Genomic DNA, 20,033 nt, shown 5'->3' with positions numbered 1-20,033 from the left:
TAGAAACCTTATGTGTTGTTGTTGAGATGCAAGGTCAAAATCAAGTCAGAATCAACAAGCTCAGATGCACATTTTGAAAAGATGCAAAAGAAAATTTCAAATAGATGTAGTTGTGCAGAGAAATAAAATTTCTATAAGTTGTAAGAAATTGGTGGGGCAACAATGATATTTTTGTGTACAGAATGGTCGAATGCTAGTAAACGGTGATATATTTTAGAAAATGTTCCCAAAAATCAAATCTCCAAATTGCGTGTAATGAATTGAACAAATCTATTGAGGATAATCTATTTAAGAAGATGCTATAACTAGAAATCCTTGCATTCATGATAGTACCAGAGGCTTTCTATGTAATTCATTATGTTTGCGATGTTTGGATGTTGATAAAGATGATATATTTCACAAAAAACTACTCAAACTTCTAAATCAGGTGTAAAAGAATTGCTCAAATTTGCTGTAGAAAAATAAAATGTTCTAGTAAATCACCAAATTATAAATAAATAATTTCACAAATCTTTTTGAAGAGAATAATATATTTTAGATAAAGCGGCTAGAAATCCCTATCACCATACTCATACCCTAAGTTGCTTGCACACATAATAGTTGTCATTTGGTGGTGATGACAGGCGATCTCAAGTGCAAGAACTGGTAAACATGAATTTTTGATTGTGGGCTTGTTGCTCAACTTCACAAAAATATTTATGGTTCACTTCGGCTTCCCTGAAGTGCCAAGCACCTATAATTTCTCACTATTTTCAAGTTGTTACTTTGCCAGATCTTTCAGTGGTGTTGGTATGATTTTTTACATGATAAATTTTCCCAATTTAGGTATAAAAACTTAGAGTTGAGTCTATTGATGAGGTTAGGGTTTCTATTTTTTGGTTTTACAATTTTCATACCCTTTGAAAATCCTTATTTAAACCTAGGTCTTGTTACTTTTGAATTTTTTCAAGCACAAAACCTTTTAAAATAGGAATATTCTTTGCTCGCTTAAATTTTGTCGTGCTAAGTACCTTTTTCAAGAAAGTTCCCACCATTTGATCAAAATAAGATCAACAGTTGTCATGTTGTCATTATAAAAATGTGCAAGGTTTTTATTCATAATGACATAGAGACTGTTGGTAATTTGAAGTGCGATGTCATAAAGTGAAAATCTGCACCATAAAGGTACATTGTTTTGCAAAAGGTTTAGTCATGTGATCTGTCTTAGAGTTGTTAGTGTCAGAAAGGACACATGGGGAGCAAGTGATGGTTAGCGTAACAAGAAATTATATTTTTGGGTGAGTCACTATGTTATGACTGGAAAGTCTTTACACCTTGCTAGCAATATGGCACCTTGCCAGAGAATGAGGAAAATGGCAACCTTTTGAAATTGATGGCAAGAGAAAAAATTCCCACATAGTATCATAACCATGCATATTGATTTTTCTGACAAAGGTACTAATTAATGTAATCAGATTGATAGGTAACCTTTTCCCTGCCACCAGATATACAATTTTTACTAGAGGTCACTATGTTGCAATTGAAAAATCATTGTACCTTACCAGTAGCGACATAGCAATTGGTCAAAAAAGATAAAAGATGGCACTCTTTTGAGATGGGCAGTGATTGCAAAGATCCCAAGAAATATATTATGGAAAGTGTTCTTTTATTTTTGTGTTAGTGGTATTGATTTCTGTTATCATGCTTGAGATATTTTTGCAGCACCAAATTTTATGCAAATTATCTAAATGTCACAACTGGAAAGTTAAGGGATTTTGCCGGTAGTGATGTAGCGACTCATCAAAAAGTAATAATGTGATGGTAAATTCCAATAGGTAGGTACCAATGAATGTTGTGTCAGAAGTGACTCATCTTCCCTAGACATGGTAGCATCCTACTAAGAACATATGTGCCAAAAACTCTGAATCCACTGGAGGTCACTATGTCATGACCAAGAAAGCTTTATGCCTCGCCAGTAGTGATATAGAAACTCACCTAAAAATGAGAAACATGGCAAGGCCCAGAAGATAGTTGTCACAATAAAGATTAAAATAGTAATATATATGCCAGCATGTTAGGATAGTTCCCACGTCATCATGGATAGTGGACCCATGCCCAAGTCAGATGACAAATGAATGATAATGATCGTTGGATCAAGGGAAAATCAACAATCATCACATAGTTGTTATAAGAAGTTGTGCCTTATTTACCCAACATGAATTGGTGACTGGAGGACCCACCATAGTTTATGTGATTGAAATGTAGTTTCCTCACCTTTAGATCAAGCAAGATCTATGGCTATCACATAGTTGCTATGGAGAAGTGATCAAAGTTTAAGGGAGTGACATAGCGATAAGAGAAAATAGATAGTAGACCCACTAGTTGTATTAAATAATGAATTAAATGTTCATCGCTCGATCAAGATGAGATCAATGGTTGTTGCTATCTTGCATAGGCAATATGCTCACTCTTTATGCATAGCGAGATAGCGACACAGTGACACGTGTCCTCGAGGAAAAGTGGGTCCAATTTCAAATGCCAATAGTGAAAGAAAGATACATATGGAGACTTTTCATTGGTTTGACTGCAATCATGTCAAGAAGAAGTTAAGTCATCCCTATTTTCACTCTTGGATCATAGGATTTTCCGAGATCAATGATGCATATTTGAAAATGGAAGGTAGTGCCACTCTGTTTCCCTTACAGTTCATTTATGAGGTTTGAAGGCTTCCCGTGTGAGAAAAAATAGAGTATATTGCATAGGATCTCACCATTTTCATCTTATATAAACAAAACTTCAAGCTTTCTGAGCAAGAGAAATCACTAAGAATATTGTGTCGAACTTGAGTCAAAAGTGAAGCAGTTTCCCCCATTGTTCACGACATATTGTAGAATTATAGAGCTAACAAGTAGGAGATCAAGTAAGTTCCTATTTACAATTATCTTTGTAGCATTTTAATTCCTGTGAATTATAGTTAAAATTCCTCCAAAGGAGGTTTTCTTAGGGCAAGAGGACTATTTATCTAGAAATATTCATGATGACTTGCTAGAATTACTCCCTAAATCCACCACTAAGGCTATGCAAGTTAAGAAATTAACTTCCTTAAACCCTAGGCTAAAAATTGCAGATAGCCTATATGATAAGGGGAATTGGGTCAAGGATGCCAAAACTTCCGAAACTAGTCTTGTTTTATTCAAGAAATGGTTTTCAAAAAGGAATATGTTCTCCCCACATGCCAATATCAGGAACTTTGATTTACAAAAGTTAGTGGTTCCCAGTTTTTTTATGGATTATGACCTTCTTGAAGCCATTGCAAAAAATTATGACTAAGCTATTAGAGTAGTAAGAAGAACTGATGGTGTGCCTCTGGTTACAATTAATCTTGAAGAGATTAGAGAAGTATTTTGTCTAGAACCTTTGACAGATTATCATTTGCCAATTAATTTGCAAGAATTAGAAAAGAATACATGGAAAAGAAGGATGTGATTAGGGGAGGTGCACTGAGGGCACATATTAGCATAGTTGGAAATTTACCATTAATCACTACAGCCTCTAGGGAACCCTTTAAGAAATAATTTTCACTTCTGGGGCTGTAGAGGCATACAGGACTCTATGTCAACTTTTTGGTGAAGATGAGTAGAATGTCATGCCTATCAGTTTTATGTATATGATGGTTCAGATTTCTTCTTTTGGTGTAGATGTTATTTCTAATTTTTTCCTCTTATTTAGCTAAAGAGATTCATACTGGCCTGGTTGGAATTGCAAAGGGGAAAGTAGGAAAAACTTTTGGCCACTATTCTTTGTTGATGCACATGTTCTTGTTTAAAGGAGTGACATATTTTGGTAAGGAGATGGAATTAAATAGAGAGTAGGATGGAGAAGCACTCCCATTCTAGTTATGGAGTGTAGATATGACTTCGGATGTAGAGAATGCTAGTTTTGTCAAGTTTGATAGTTATTTTTCATCCAAATTGAGATGCCTCATATTAAGTGACAATCCCAGAGTCCCTAAGGCACTAATGAGTCTCATTAGGCCTATGGATAATTCTATTGGTTTGAAGGTTTCACACAATTGGGGGGATTTTATTCCATACTTTATTTCTATTGTCATCAAAATTTATGGTTTGAAAGGTACCCCACGTGTATTTCCTTACTAGGTACCTCTAAAAGTAGGAATGGCTGAAGTTTTGTGGCAGCTAGGAGGACTGGAGGAAACTTATTTGTTGAAGAGGCAAAAGGGCTAATTTTCCCTACCTGTACTATAGCCCACCAATTTTTTATCACTAAAGGGTGTTGGCTTTTCTTATATAAAATTTTGGATCAATACAAAATGGTTGTTTCTCATACCCATTTTTGTGATACTGAGGGATTTTACAACTTGGTTTTTAGGCATAGAATCAAACTAGGAAAAATAAAACATGACTCATATTTCCCTAAGGACATCATAAGGAATGAGTTCTCATTGTAGGAATAGGAAACCAAGAAAGAGAAATGGAGAGTCTACTCCAAGGTCTTGGAATTTATACATTGTTTTGATAAGGACTATAATCCTCTAGATAATGCTACTATAGAGCTAGATGAAATAAATAAACTCATGAATACTTTTCCTGAAATAATGGAAGCTATCAATGAAAAGAAACAATTATTTATTGATTCATATCTAGATAAGGCTAGGGATGTCATGAGAAGGTTGGCATTCACTCCTAATGTAGGAGCTATACATCTAATTTTCCAAAAAAGGCTAGGTTATACTATAATTCAAAATAAAAAGGCTTCTCTGGACAAAGGAAAATGAATAATGGCATCCACTAGTGTTATTTTAGAAGAGAGACTTGATGAGCCTTCTCCTAAGAGGTAGAAAATAATAAGGGAATAGAATCCTTATGTAGAGGAATATTCACCAACTCAATCCCCTAAATGCAGATTATAGAAGAGCAACTCACTATAGAACAGATTGAGCAAATGGGGTCATAGGGAGGATTTTTTTATTACACAAGCAGAACTAGATGAGGGAAACCCTTAGGAGCCTCCTATTCCAAGTCTTGATTTAACAGTAGTAGATTATAGAGGTAGGGAATTGGACCCTGTAATAGAGTAGGCTAGTTATCAATTTTTATCAAACGATAGTTTTGTCAAATCTAGAGCTTTCCACCAATTTGCATGGAGGGTCAATATCAGAAAATTTGAAGACAAATGTAATAAGTTAAGAACACGGGATCCAAAAATGGATGAAATTTCCTTGCAAAATCAAGTATAGGAGGAAATGATGAAATAATTTAAGAATGTAAGCCCTAAAGAGGGAAGGAAAATGGTAAAAGAATCAAACATTTTGTTGCTACCCAATTGGGACATAGTTGATGCTTTAGTATTTGATTCTATTTCAAATAAGCTAGATTTGCAAGACCAAAATAGGAAAGAGTTTACAAGTATTGCATTCAGTGAAGACTAGGCTACTTTAGTCATTTGGTCATTAAGAAAAGGGTCATGAGCTACCACATCGCAACTAGATGATTCTAGTTTGATGTGAAATATAGTTGTAAGAATGGTAGTAGATACCACCCATGTACACGCAACTCAAATGGGCATAGGGACATCTCAATTTGTTTTGGCCACTATTGAAAAGGAAGAAAAGGCCATGTTTGAATCGCAAAGTAAATATGAGACAATTTTGGAGGCTTACAATAAAGAGGTTTGAAAGAGGATTAACCTAGAAAATAAAGTGTTGGGAAGATCTTCCAAACCAAGGATTGCATATCCTTGCCCTCTAGAGGAACCTTTTAAATCCACTCCCCTTGTAGAAATACCAGATACACCCCAAAGGCCAAAGTACTACACAACTGAAGATTTTGAAGAGGAAAAGAGCAAGTTGTGGGCATTACATGTAGAGCTAAATGTACAGTATGAAGAAAAATTAATGAAGGCTCTCATGTATTTGGCAGATAAAATTGAATGGCCACTATTTTATGATCAACTGGAAAGAGTGATAAACATATGGGATGAATTGAAAGCAAGTGATGAGGCTTTGAAGCCTATTGTGAATAAGTGGGGAAAGAAAAAGAGGAGGAAAGAAATGAAATTTTTGTGCTATTCTGTCATAGTGTCTTCACATGATTATATTGAAAAATCCTATGATATTATTAATGATCTTCTAGAATTTGATAATAAAAGGGTTCACCTACAAAGAATAATAGTGGGCTACTTGAATAAATATAAGAGCCGGAAATTTTATTTATTCCCTCATGCCCTAGATAGAAAGAATAAATTGAAAAGTAAAGATGAATGAACTAAAGAACTAGATGATTTATTTTGTCTAAGGATGAATAAAATCATAAATGAAATAGGTCATGCATGGTGGGCCACCACAATAGAGGAATTGGTGAAAATTTAGTTATTCTTTGATTCTTTGAAAAAGGATTTTATTGATATTGAGAAAGAAGGTGAATGTTTAATCAAAAGGAAATAGGATATTTTGCAATTTGATTGGCCAGATGACACACTTTTTGACAAGTGGATGGTAGATATTTCTTTTGAAGAGTAGTTGGAAGAAGTTGAAATTGATGATGATGAAACACATGAAGATGAACTTCAAATCATCAATTCACTCCCACCACTACCTGGGAAAGAAGAAGATAAAGAAGGACAATCATCTCAAGTGAGAGATACAGTGGATCAGTTGGGTGATGTGGCTAAAAAGAAACTAGATGTATCTGTCACCTTGTTAGTACATGATGATATGAATGAAGATGCTAGAGTAGAGGTCAAACTGCAGGAATCAAAACTTGACACCTCACTAGCAAACTTGGTTGCTACATATGCTAAGGAATCAGAATGAATAAAGGCCAATCATAGGAATTGTAGCATTTGAAGGTGTAATAGAAAGAGGACTCACCAAAGAGAATATTGTGATGTATTACCTTTTTGTTACATAAAGTTTTGTTTCTTCTTGGTTTTAAAATGTAAATATCTTTTGTTAAAGGACACTTGTCAGTTCTCTACGTCCGAGGCTTGTTGAATCTCACACTATATAAGTGAGATTCCAGGGCTAGAGAAGGATCCAATTTCTAATGCAATTTTAGTATTACACTAAGTATGTTTTGGTCCAATTATGATAGCAAACTTCATGATGTATCTTCTCTGTAAATTTCTCTGAGAATATATTGATGTCATATGATCCTTGTGTCTTTTTAGAAGTTATTTTGAGCTTACTTCAATTTTATACAATTTTCAAGGAAAATTAATACAAAATTTAGCTATCCCCATATCTATTTTACTGAAGTTTATCTCCTTTGTTATTACCTGGTTATTTTGATATTGTGTGAGCAAAGCTTTTCCAATTGAATGCAATTCATCTAGTTTGTACCTCAATTCATTATTGCTATTAATTCAATGAGTTAAGTAAAAGCTTTAGTGAATTTTATGGGATTGCTATCGTAGTAGAAATGATGTCTATAAGAATGAATTCCAGTAAGAATCGTTGATAGTATTTGTTGTAAAGCAACAAATCATATCTATAAATTGGAGTAGACTCTAAATCCCAATGGAATAGGCACTGATCTAATTAATCCAATCTGTAGATAGGTGTATCATGAATAAGCATCAAATCTAAAATCAAATCAAATTTACTTCATTTTGTTCAAAGTTGTAAATGTTGGTCAACACTCATTTATATCTAATTTCTAATTCTTAGGTAGCCGCTATTTCCAAAAATATTTGTAAACTTAAGGAGAATTGTGACCAATTTTTTTTATAGGGATGTATATCATCTAAAAGTGTCAAGAAGTGGTTAGAACTATGTATATGGTAGAGGTAGTAGATGAGAAGCAGAATGAAACTAATTAAATTCTCATACTGCAACATTTATTCTGAATCATCCCATAGGTATACCCACCTTGTTTCTACAGAGCCTAAAGAGTAACAAACCATCCTTGGTTTTGTTGAAGTTGGTTCCAAATGGTTTGCACATATAATTGTCAATAGGAAGTGAGTATTCCTTAGATTATGTGAGTATTATCATCCTGGTTGAATATTTGGAGGGTAAATAATAGGTGATCCTTCTAAAGGTAAAATAAATAGCTTTATTCTATCTAGGGTTCTTCCATTTTATCTTTTCACTACAATTGTGTAAAAATATTACTAAAATGATCTCCAATAGCATTTAACTTCATAAATTAAAAAGAGTCATTCTATATCCAGAAAATATGGAACTCTACCCTAAGATGAATGACATTATGGATGAGCCCCTAATATTCTTCTAATACTTTCCCCTAGTCAAACCAAATCAGAAAAAATGTCTGTACTTCCATAAAATGGGCAAGCCAAAAAATTGGGTGTGACATAGGGGAACAAAAGAAAAACAATGTTTTAAGAAAAGGAATACCAGAGTGGTGGAGGACTTCTCCAAGAGCATAGGACCCTGCTTCTACATACAGAAAAGCAATGCCAAATGTTTTTATAGACATCTATATGCAAATTTTGCTATTGAATATAGTTGTGTCACTCCCCTTGCAACCCATTTAATACCCTATCTATCATCTTCCTTCTACTAATCCTCTTTCTCCATTAATATGCAGTGCACTATCATGACCACATCATTGTAGGGCTCAAATTGTGATAATTTCACCCAGAAGCATTCTCACTAGTATAAATGTATAAAGTATTTGAGTTTGCATTTGAACAAAAAAAATTGATATATCTATTACTTTGCTATCTTAATAGTGAAGACATTTGGCTTTGCAAATGGAACACTCTCTCTTTATTTATCCCTATATATATCCAAAAACCATTGTAAATGAAACCCTTTGGAAATAAATAGAGTGATATCTCCTGTTCCAAATGTGAATCAATAGATTTTGATCATGCAACATCCATTTTCTGCACAAAACATTCCATTTCTCGTATGTAGTTTACATTTGCATGCATATTGAAGGGGCTGCCATTAACTCCCACGTGTTGTGCATGCATGATAAATGTGGAAGCATAGAGGTATCCCACATTGTTAGTTTTTATAAATGACATGTGGAAGACAACATGCAAATTTTCATTTTTAAAAAACTAATTAGGAAAAGGCTACAAATAAATTGTTCCATTCAATAATAAAATGGATATAAGAAAGTGAAAAATCAAATAATATAATGAAATAATATAGGTTAAAAAATATTGGCAGAAATTTCAAGAAAAAATTAATGAAGAAAAAGCACATGAAGACTATAGTCTCCTACATATAAGATAGGAACTAACAAGTTAAAACTCCCTAAGTTGTTTGTCATGCAATTTCTGATTAACCCATACACAACATATGAAAACTAAATTATCTATTCAAACTTTTAGAACACTTGAATACCATGGATTGAGCAATAACCTCATTTTGGTTTCATTTAGCTCAAAATATGAATCTAGGTTAAAATTTTAGGAAAAAATACATCAGCTGATACATCCCATAACAAAACTTTGACACATCCACTGTAAGAAGGTGGAATGAAAAATAAATTTGTTTCTTCTGATTGACGATCTCTACTCCCTCATCAAGTGTGATCTTTGTTTTGTAATGTTAAATTCCATCTCATGTATAGGTGCCGTAGTGGTTGAACGACATTAAAATCTTGAAAGAGGTTGTGGAATGCTAAAAATAACTCAATTGTTTAAAAAGACTCCAAAACTGGAAAAAAACAAACTTGAACTTATTTATGTCCTTAGGAAAATGTATATGCTCAAAGAGAATGAAAATGTAAAGTAAGAAGTGATGGGAGGGATTCAATAAAAAAATTGGAATTGTCTTTTGGCGAGAAAGGACTTTTTGAAAATCAAATCATCTTTTACCGTCGCCTTCATGATCATCCAACTTGTTTGTATGTGGCATGCCTTTTAGGGAGGCTTATCTACTCCACCTCTAACATTCATGACATAGGATGAGAGAAAAATTAAGGCTTGATGGTAAATAGTAAAGCTTTTACCCTCTTCTTTTGAATGTTCTAAACACAATCTTCAATTGAATGCAATAATTGGTAAGGAAAAGAGATAATTCCTTGTTCATAAAATGGTTAAGAATGGGGAACTAGTAATAATAAATCACTTTATACATGTCTTCCATGGTAATTTACTGAGTCATTATGACATAGAAAACCATATCCTAGGGTCCAAGAAGCTACTCACAAGAAAAACCACCATGGAAATGAACTAGATCTTCGTTAGGATGAAAAAAATTTGCAACCTTGTCTCATCTACGACCTTTGTTTGCTTCCTCTAGTTCTTTCCCTCTAAAGCAAGACCTATGATGTTCTCTATCACCTCCTTTGTAATTTCAAACAAAACCACATTAATGTTAACCTAACAATTCTTATAGAAGTCAACAAACTACCAAGAGACCTTCTTGTCATGGTCTTTGATGCATTCCATAAATGGAATTATCCGTCCTTCCTCAAATAAGTCCATGTAGCCTCATCATCCCTAATGCCCTCTTCAATTTTGAGAGGCTCAATCGAAGAATTAACACTCTCCATCAACTCTACGTCCCCAAGATCAACATCAAATTGTTCACAAATTTCATCATCGCTTATGCCATACTACCAACAAGCTTAAGAAATATACACAAAGATACTAGAGAAAAGCCTTTTGTTTCTTGACAACCCGACTTATTATTAAAATGGGCTATGATGTATTGATTATATTTGGCATTTCCATGAGAGAAACCAAAATTAAATTTATTTAATTCATGCCACTTCATCTCCTTTCCATAACCCTTCCCTCAAAATGACCATTTATATTTGGAAAGACCCATCCCTTGGAATTGCAAAAAAATAATTTCAAATCTCTCCTATGGTTATAAATCTATACTTAGCATGATTGGCCATAATTAAGACAATTGATGAAGAGGTGAGTGAATTTAAATTCATTATCTAAAGAAACCCTATCTTATAGGGTGTCATAATTAGGACTCCTACTATCACCTTTTTAAAATGTTCATCATTACTTGAAAATCCTATCTTTTCAAATGAGCGATAAAACTGCTAGGTCAGCAGATTATACTCCTTTTTGCAAATATGATTGTAAATACAATGATATGTTAAAATTGTAGAAAAAAATTAATTAACTAACACACTCCGTAAAAAAACTTTCACACTATAAAGAAGATGGAATGAAAAATAAATACATTGTTTCTGATTGACGATCTCTACTCCCTTGTCAAGTGGGATCTCTATTTTGCATTGTTCAAGTCCATTACGTGTATAGGTATTGTGGCTATTGAGTTGCATTGTGTAAAGACTAATTTTCCTAATAAGTGCCAAGTCATCAAAAGTAACAGAAAAAAAAGCGTAAGGTCAAGTATACAAGTCCTAGTCTTTTTAATTTCCAAGACTAGTCAAACATATTTTTTTTATCTCAAAATGAATTAAATAATACATATTCAAACAAATAACTAAATAAAACATTAATAAAATTTGATATACACAATTATAATCTCCACAAGGATATTGAGAAGTACATATCACATATAAATTTTATTATACATCACAAACATGACCCATTAGTCAATATAGATCAAAAATTTTAAATATTCCATCAAAGTGACTGGTGTTCATATGCATGCTCTTGTCTCCTAAGCCTTCAGACTCTCTATCATCCATCTACAAGTCCTAATATAGGAGTGTGGCTCAAACACTTTTACCACTCAACCATAGAGTGGTAAGCTCCCCTAAAGTTCTTCCTGATATGAAGAACTCCCAAACCTTGCTCAATAATCCCAGCAACTTGGTATTGATGGATCATAAGATTATGGTGTAACTTGCTAGTTAACAGTTTGTCCCTCTTGCTAACTTGGCTTTACCTTGACTCTAGACACCCAAAATGTGAGGAATTATATCACTACCCTCTAGATTATAAGGTATAGATCCCTTAAATGCAAGATATGCAATGAATTGTGTTTTTACTCAATCAAAGGGTGATTATTGGGTATCCTCTTAACCTAAGAGTAGAAGAGGTTAACTAGATTTCTCATAGACATAAGTAACCTAGATGAGGTTTAAGGATAACTAATAACACTACTCCTACTCCTAAATTCATCTATACACCAAAATACAAAGGGGATGTAATGGAAGATCAACATCCATGGCCCCCATTCAACGTTTCCATGGAGCAAACTCCCAGCCCACTTCAACTCTAACTTCACATTACACATTCAAGGGATGTAATGGAACCAAGGAAAAGAGCATAAACACATGTAGAATACAACACTTTTATTACTTTAACTATCAACACTTACTAACTCTTTGATTAAATAGACATTAACAACTCCACAATGTATTTATCCTACAATTCTAGGGGGAAACTAATCTACATGCATACTTACTCAGTTGAAGGAGACAATGAAAGAAACATAGGCATGCTAGTCTTAAGTGGAATTAAAACATTACCTTACCTAGTTGTAGACATCATAAAAATCCTCTATTCCATACACATCTTGATTCTCACTCAATAGTCTCTACTACAGGGAGATAAATGCATGAAACTTGTTGCTCCTTGTATTCGCTATGAAAGTTACATTTTTAGTTCTTTAGATACCTAGTGATTATAACTCATTATTAAACTTTAGGAAACTTGAACTGTTCAAAATAGGATATAAAAATAGTCACCCATTACATAATCATACATCAGAGAGAGAAGAAGAAACAGTAAAGATAAGGTTGATAATGAAGCATTGCATGATATTTTTGGCATCATCTTGGCAGTTGACCTTCCTCATCGACACTTGACACCATCCATGAATTTTGTGATGCTTGGATTTCCCTTAGAAACGTTCAATCTTCCTTTCATGCCATCAACTGCATCTGTATATTCTAACAGACATGCAAGTTTAAATGACTATTGTCAATATATCTTTCCCTATTGCCTAATGGACGGTTGTGATTAACTCTTTGCATGTTGACAAAGAAAACACCTTTACCTTCTCCTAACATGTGGTGCTTTTTAATTTGTTTTTTGGCTTAAACCCTTTAGTGCAATGTCTTTCCTTTAATTTTTCTCAAGAGACCATTGGTTATGGGCCCACTATCCACCTGTCATTATTTCATAAAATATTGTGCCCACCTTCACTTTTGACATGTGAAAACACATGGCATCTTTTTGGGACATTAACTAAAATGAGCTTGTACTTATAGGAAAGATTTCCCTAAATGAAAGAGGCGTAGTTGATCTTGTGCTTGATCAATGGATGAGATTTATCCTTCATATCGATGCTTGTAGGTCCACCTTATGCCTTCTTGAAACGTACCATCCTTTTCACACCCTTGCAACTTGAAAAGTCTCAACTATTTTTCCACCAATGATGTTATGTTAACTATGTGAAATTGACTATCACCTTGTGTGCAACTTTGTAACTTAGGATTTCAACTTCCCATTTAACTATGTGATGTTGCGATGACTATATACTTATTTGCTTAGGTCACTTTTCATAACTTCATGACTCATCTTTCATCACATGGAATATAAGTTGTGATGTTGAGGAAACCTTTGATTTGATATTCATTTGACAATTAGGGATCCATCTCCAAGGGAAATTGACCTGTCAACATGTGATGTGCATATTTAAATGTATTTTGTGCCATTTATTTGACTTTACTTGACAACATATTTAAGCTTAAAACTAGGAACTAAAATTTCTCTTAGGGCTAGCTCTGACTTGGGGACTTAGGTATGTAAGTGCCTAAGTAGGGACTTAGATATCTCAGGTTTCACATAGGTATGGAAAATGCACACACAAACCAACTATTTTATTCCTTTATTATAAAAAAACACCAAACAACAAAGATCAATGCCTTAGTCCATTGGGTTGTAGAGTCTTAAATAACACAAGGAGATGTTATGCATTTGGTTGGTGGGGACGTAGGGTAGCCAACGAAAAGAGAAATCAAACACATAGAAAGAAGGACAGGAAAGAAGAAAAACTAAACTAAAAACACACACCCAACCTAACATATTTACAGAGGTGAGATAAATATCACCTTATGAAACCAATGACCAAAGATATTCAAGTGAATCCACTTAATGGTTGACTAAATTAGGATCCCTTTGTTGGAATGTTCAAATGGAAAGAGTACTTCTGAGAGGGGGGGTGAATCAAAAGTAACTAATTTTTATCCTTTCAAACCCCCATCACACATAACAGTAAAATACATGCATGTAAACATATAAGCAAACATGAAATGAAAGCATGCATCAACACATGACACAAAATATTTGATGACCCAAAAACCCTCCAAGAATAAGAAGGTAAAACTGAGCTGGGGATGACACCCACAAAAATTATTGCATCAATATGTTCAACCACTTCTAATGGTCTGCCCTATTAAAGGCTTTATATTGTGTCAATAGTGACCTAGTTAGAGGATTTACAAACACTTTACAAGAAGTGTCACCCTGTTAAAGGATTTACAATAGGTTGTTAAACCCACCTAATTCCATAGGATTTTCATCACCTTCTGCAAAGGTTCTCCTACCTAGCTATTAAGCTAACCTATCAGAATAGGATTTCATCATCTAATACAATTGTGAGAGAGTATTAGAACAATAGACCTGATAGAATGCAATCTCTAACTATTTGATTTAGGTACTAGAATTGTTCTTCCTATCCCAATTCTTGCTTGATCTGATCTCTCTATGTGTCCCCTATTCTATTCTGATCAACTAGATGTGTAGATGTTGCTCATTTCACTAAGTCCTTGACACCTCTTTTGATTGTTCTATTATGTAACAATATCTTGATAGATCTAACAACCTCAACAACCTTGTCAACAACAACAATAGGATGTCCAAATCTCCTTATAAAGACATTGTGGACTTAAGGTTTGCAATGCAATCATGAACTTAAAATTCCTACTCAAATCCTTGGTTTTCACCTATTGGTTGCATGTTGTCTCCAAATTTCTAATTGCCTGCTTGTTGATTTCATAGGTAAATGCAAAGGCTTGATCTTATCTTCTTATCCCTTTTTGAGTCATGCAAAAATGGTTTTACATCTTATTTTGTGAAGGCACAAACTATTATGTTGATCTTGTGTTACTCGAAACATATTGCATTAGTGGTGCTCGGCACATGTAAATTTCTATATTGCTCTGCACCTATTACACTCTCTATTACTCAACACATGAACTTTCTTGGATCACTCAGCATCCATTACTCTCTGTGTTTCTTAGCATATGAACATTCCTGTAATGCTTGGCACATGTTACTTTTGTGGATTTCTTAGCACCTGAATATTTCTAAATCACTTGGCACATACTATATTCTATGTAGCTCAACATCTATTACTTGCTTGACATCCATTGCTTTCTCATCACCTAAAGTTACTCGGCACCTATGGAGATTCTGACTCAGCACATACTATAATTCTCTCAGCATACATAGTGTACTTGGCATAGAAGTTGGAAATGGTTAAGTGTGTTGACACTCAAATGTCAAAACAATTCTATGACCAACAATCTCCCCCTTTGGCATGAGTGTCAAAAACACTTAACTATGCATTCATGAATTGACTTGATTGAGTACATTATTTATTCTTCTTGGCATATATGCAAAATTTCAAAATTTTGTAAATAGCAATATACCTTATAACTCCTGCTAAGTTGATTATGCCTTGTCTATTCTTGCAACAAAAATAATGTGCCGATGTGCCTGATTCTCTGTATTCTTTGTCATGTTCATGTTCCGTGTGCCTGTATGTTGTATCTGATCTGTATGAGATCCATGTTGTAGATCTATTTTCCAAGAAAATTTTGCATCTCCCCTTCACTTTGTCTTATTACTTGTCTCCCCCTTTTTCGGCTATCTACAATCTTTCCACTTTATTTTCAAAATGAATGAAAGAATGTAATCAAAATTATCAAAATTTGGTATTCTCCATATATCATCATATATCTCCCTATATATATCTCCCCCTACTATATATATATCCCTATACACATCTCCCCCTTTTTGACACTGATTTCAAAGGGTCCTAAGGAGTAATACCATACTTAGCAAAAAAAGTACTATTTACCTCCAGAAGTATCTTCAAAGTTGCATCCCAATTTTCCAATGCAATGTCCAATGACTTATGCAAGATGGCAATCTTTGTAGCAAGGTGTACTAGTCCATCAAGTGTAGAAAGCTTTGAATCCTTCTTGAGGACTATCTCTACGTATGCTTGCTCCTTGTGGAGGACCTCTAAGTGTGGAGTTATGGAGGATTGAATTTGCATCAATTTTTCTTTTATGTTTGTCTCCTCTGCTATCAGTATAGCTAACTCCCTTTGAGTGTGAAGCATTTGGGCAAAATACTTCTCACTTTGAGCTAGATTTTTTGGAAGCTACATGCTAGAAATCTTAAGATTTCTTTCCAAGCTCATTATTATTTGGCTAGTCTCTTATGTGAAGTTGGAAAAATCACACAGTTTGTTGTACAAGGAGAACATGTTTCCAAGTACAATTTTCACTTTCTCTAGTTTCTTAGCGAATTCAACTTGTGACAATGCTATATCATTAGATATTTTCTCATTTACTTTACCTTGAAACTTCCTTTATGACCATTCCATCAATTTTGTATTAGTGTCTTGGTCTTCATTAGTCACCTAGTCAACTATGTCTGATAGTTTCTCTATTATTGGTCTTGTTTCATCTAGTGACTGCATGTTGAAGGAATCCATGAAGATGTCCTTCATCTCATTCAATGCTTGCCTATACTTTTATTATCTCCTCAATACCTCTTGTCTTTTTATTCTATCCAATGCACCTTGTATTTTATTGATCTTTTCTATGGTAAGGATGTTGGATTCATAGGAGGGAATGATGATCTCTTCATCAAGTTCAGGATCTCCATAGTGAAGCATCTTGGCTACCTTTTTGGAGCTCAAGCTTGGTGTTTGAACTTGCATGGTTATCATATCAGTTCTCAACTTCTAAAGAGTCTAAGTGGGAGTACTAGTTTTTGGTAATTCAACCAATGTCTATATTGTTGTTTGCTACTCATCTCTTGTTTCTTCCTTCTCCTCCTTTAGTTTTTGTTTTTTCAACACACTAACTAGGGGTGTACTTGTTGATTGTTCTTGTTTTCCTATATCTTCTCTTGTTGTTGCACTCAGCATCTAAAGTGCATCAATTACTTATTTTGGTGGAGATGGTGGCGGAAGTAGTACAATTTTAGTGATTTTGATGGTCAAAGGTGGTTCTTTTGTTTTCACCTTGACTTCTTTTGGATCTTCTACTACTTTTTGCAACTCATCAACACTAACCAATATTGGATTTGTGCATAGGCAAGCTTGTTGTGTAGATTGATCAAGGATCTTTGAGAGATCCTCTGCAGTCAAAGGATTGATGATTTGACATGAAGTGTCAACAACATCCTTTATTTTAATGGTCTTTGCAGGTGTGATGGTGGCATGAGGAGGGCTTGGAGGTGGTAGTTGTGTGTCTTGCACACTTTTCTCTTGTTGTTCATCTATTTCCTTTTCCTCTCCTTTGGCCAATTCCTCCTCTCTATCTCCCTTATTCTCCTCTTCTACTCTTCCTTCCTCACATTTCTTTTCATCTTCATCTTTCTTCTCTTCACCCTTCTTCTCCTCTTTCTTTCTAATTTCTTTAACTTCTTGTCTCTTGGCATTGGCTTTTGCCTTATATTCTTCATCAAAAACGTCATCTATTTTCTTCTATATTATTTTCCACAATTTTAGACACACAACTTATCAATGGTAGACTTAGGACGACTTACCACTTTGAACTGCCTATTATTATCAAACTCTATTTTCTCTTCATCTATGTCTGGTTGGGCAACATATTTCCTCCTTTTTCTTGGCTCTTTACCAATCTTCTTTGTGGCTTTCTTCTTGTCTTTGGCTTCATCCTTAGCCTTTTGAGTTGTAGCTCTTGTGGTAGGCTTCTTTGCTTTAACCTCAATAGGTTTTGTTGCCTTCTTTTCCTTAGGTTGTGGTGCAGGCTAAGTCTTAGCTTTCCTTTTGGTGGCTTTAATTTTGGTGGGTGCTTCTTCAACACCTTCTTCTCTATCCTCACCTAGGCCTTATGTTAATTCCAATGGCCTTTGCCTTGGATCTTCTCCTTCTTGTTCAGTTTCATCTTCTTCTTCATCTGGTTCTTCTTCTTCTACAATGCTTGCTACTCCAATATTAGCTCCAAATTTCTTCTTGATTTTCTTTATCAATTTATCTTTCCTCTTTACTGCAGAGGTTGTCTTTAGATCTATTACTACCCTAGATTTGACAATGTCATAAGTCCTAAAGGGTTTGGTAGCCTTTTCTATTTCCTCTGCAAGTAGAGTAGTAATTGCAACTGACGCTTGGTCTACATCAAGCTCATATCCAAGTGGCCTAAGCCATATAACTCTAGGTACCACTACTTGGATGTAGTTGTAGTCAATGTCAACTAAAAAATAGATGCCATTTATGTGCTATTCCACCAGTGATACTAGTATCCTCATCCTTTGTTTCATGGACTTCTTGAAGTTCTCAAAGTAGCTTGTCATTTGTGCATCAAAATTGTCTCCCATCTAGTCAATGAATTCATTAATTTGTGCAACTATTGTCTTATTTGGATCCCAATTCACCTTACCTACTGAAGGAAATTATTTCATGTCATAGAAGAAGATATATACCAATACTGATCCAAATTAGCACTGAGCTCCTTTTGATTTCCTTATGGTTCCCAAATTCTCATTGATTTGCTGTAGCATGAGCTTTGCTAAGTCATATGTGTGATCCTTCTTCACCAGTTTGTATGCAACATCTACTACTATACATGACATGTTGTACAATTTGCTTGATTGATAAAATATATGGGATATTATTTTGACAGCAAAATCCAATAAGTGTTTAGTGATTGTATCAATAGTCATTCCCCTATTATTCCATTTTACACCAGTGTTCTTATCTATAGCCTCCCTTTTGTCACTTCCCAATTTTTTTGGCCGATCTAGGGTTGAGAAACTAGTAACCCTATGAGCAATTTTCTTTGTAATCTTCACTAGCCCAATCTCTAACCAAAATGCACCATCATGGATTCAACTTAGCACTATAAAAAACCATTCAATCTTAAAAATAATGGGAAAAAATAAGGCATTGGTTAAACCCTCCTTCTCAACTATTGAGAACTCATCTTTTAGTATACCCTTGTCACACAATTTGTCAAAGGAATTGAAGATATCTAAGTCTCCTATGGCTCCAATCTTACAATTATAGTATTTCCTCATGTCTTGGACTATTACAAATTTGTCTGGAATGACTGATAGGGCACTGCCTGGGTCATTTTTGTGAGCGACCTCAAGAGTGGGTTTAAACTCTGGTTGCTTTACTTCATTATTAACAAGTTGAAGCTTGTGACTATCCTTTCCCTTTGTGGTTTTAGACCCAGATACCATTGTAACTGAACTAGGGTTTAATATTCAAATAAACTTTCAAATACTGTGTAGCTTGGCACTTAATGAAATACCTTTTGAATTGAAGGAGTCGTGTTGAGTTCTTGTTAAAATCTATACAAATCATTGTTGAATCATTGTTTGATCACCTCTTCACTCTTCTCATCTTTGCTTTATGTTCAAATGACACAAAAATGAATGATTTTCAGCTTTATTAGGTTCAAAACCTAGCATTTATTTTATAGTGCTTATGGATGTTAACTCGGCATCCAAAGGTTTCATAAACTCGGCATCAACTAAATTATGTTCACTTAGAAATGACTAACATATCTCACTCGGCATCAAGTTGACCTTCAAACTAGGCATATCCTAGAGTTTTACACAACAACCAAAGGTAGCTCAGCATCTTCTACAAAATTTTCAAGTTTTGTCTTGGCATCTTTTCTCATGTAGATTTCTTCTTTGTATCACTTCTTTGTTCCCTTGGGCTGATGTATGATACATCTTTATTTATGTCAACCCCATATACCTGTCTCATACTTAATTGGATGAAATGTGATCACTTGACCTCTTGGGTGAATTGATCCCTCCATTAGATGTATTTGATCCATCTCTTCTTTGCCATGTCTTCTCCATTTCTACCCTAATGTATTTCACATCAATCT

General features: G+C 34.4%; 1 pseudogene; it reads right to left on the bottom strand.

Moving 5' to 3' along the window:
* LOC149539367 (uncharacterized) overlaps positions 1–19,371 on the bottom strand; it is a 90,772-nt pseudogene extending 71,401 nt beyond the window's left edge.
* Between the last annotated feature and the right edge of the window lie 662 nt (positions 19,372–20,033).

The sequence above is a fragment of the Cupressus sempervirens genome, chromosome 9 (genome assembly GCF_028749045.1).
Source record: "Cupressus sempervirens isolate cs-2001-9-10 chromosome 9, ASM2874904v1, whole genome shotgun sequence".
In the NCBI taxonomy this organism is placed as follows: domain Eukaryota; kingdom Viridiplantae; phylum Streptophyta; class Pinopsida; order Cupressales; family Cupressaceae; genus Cupressus; species Cupressus sempervirens.
This window is presented reverse-complemented; position numbering and strand designations above follow the sequence as displayed.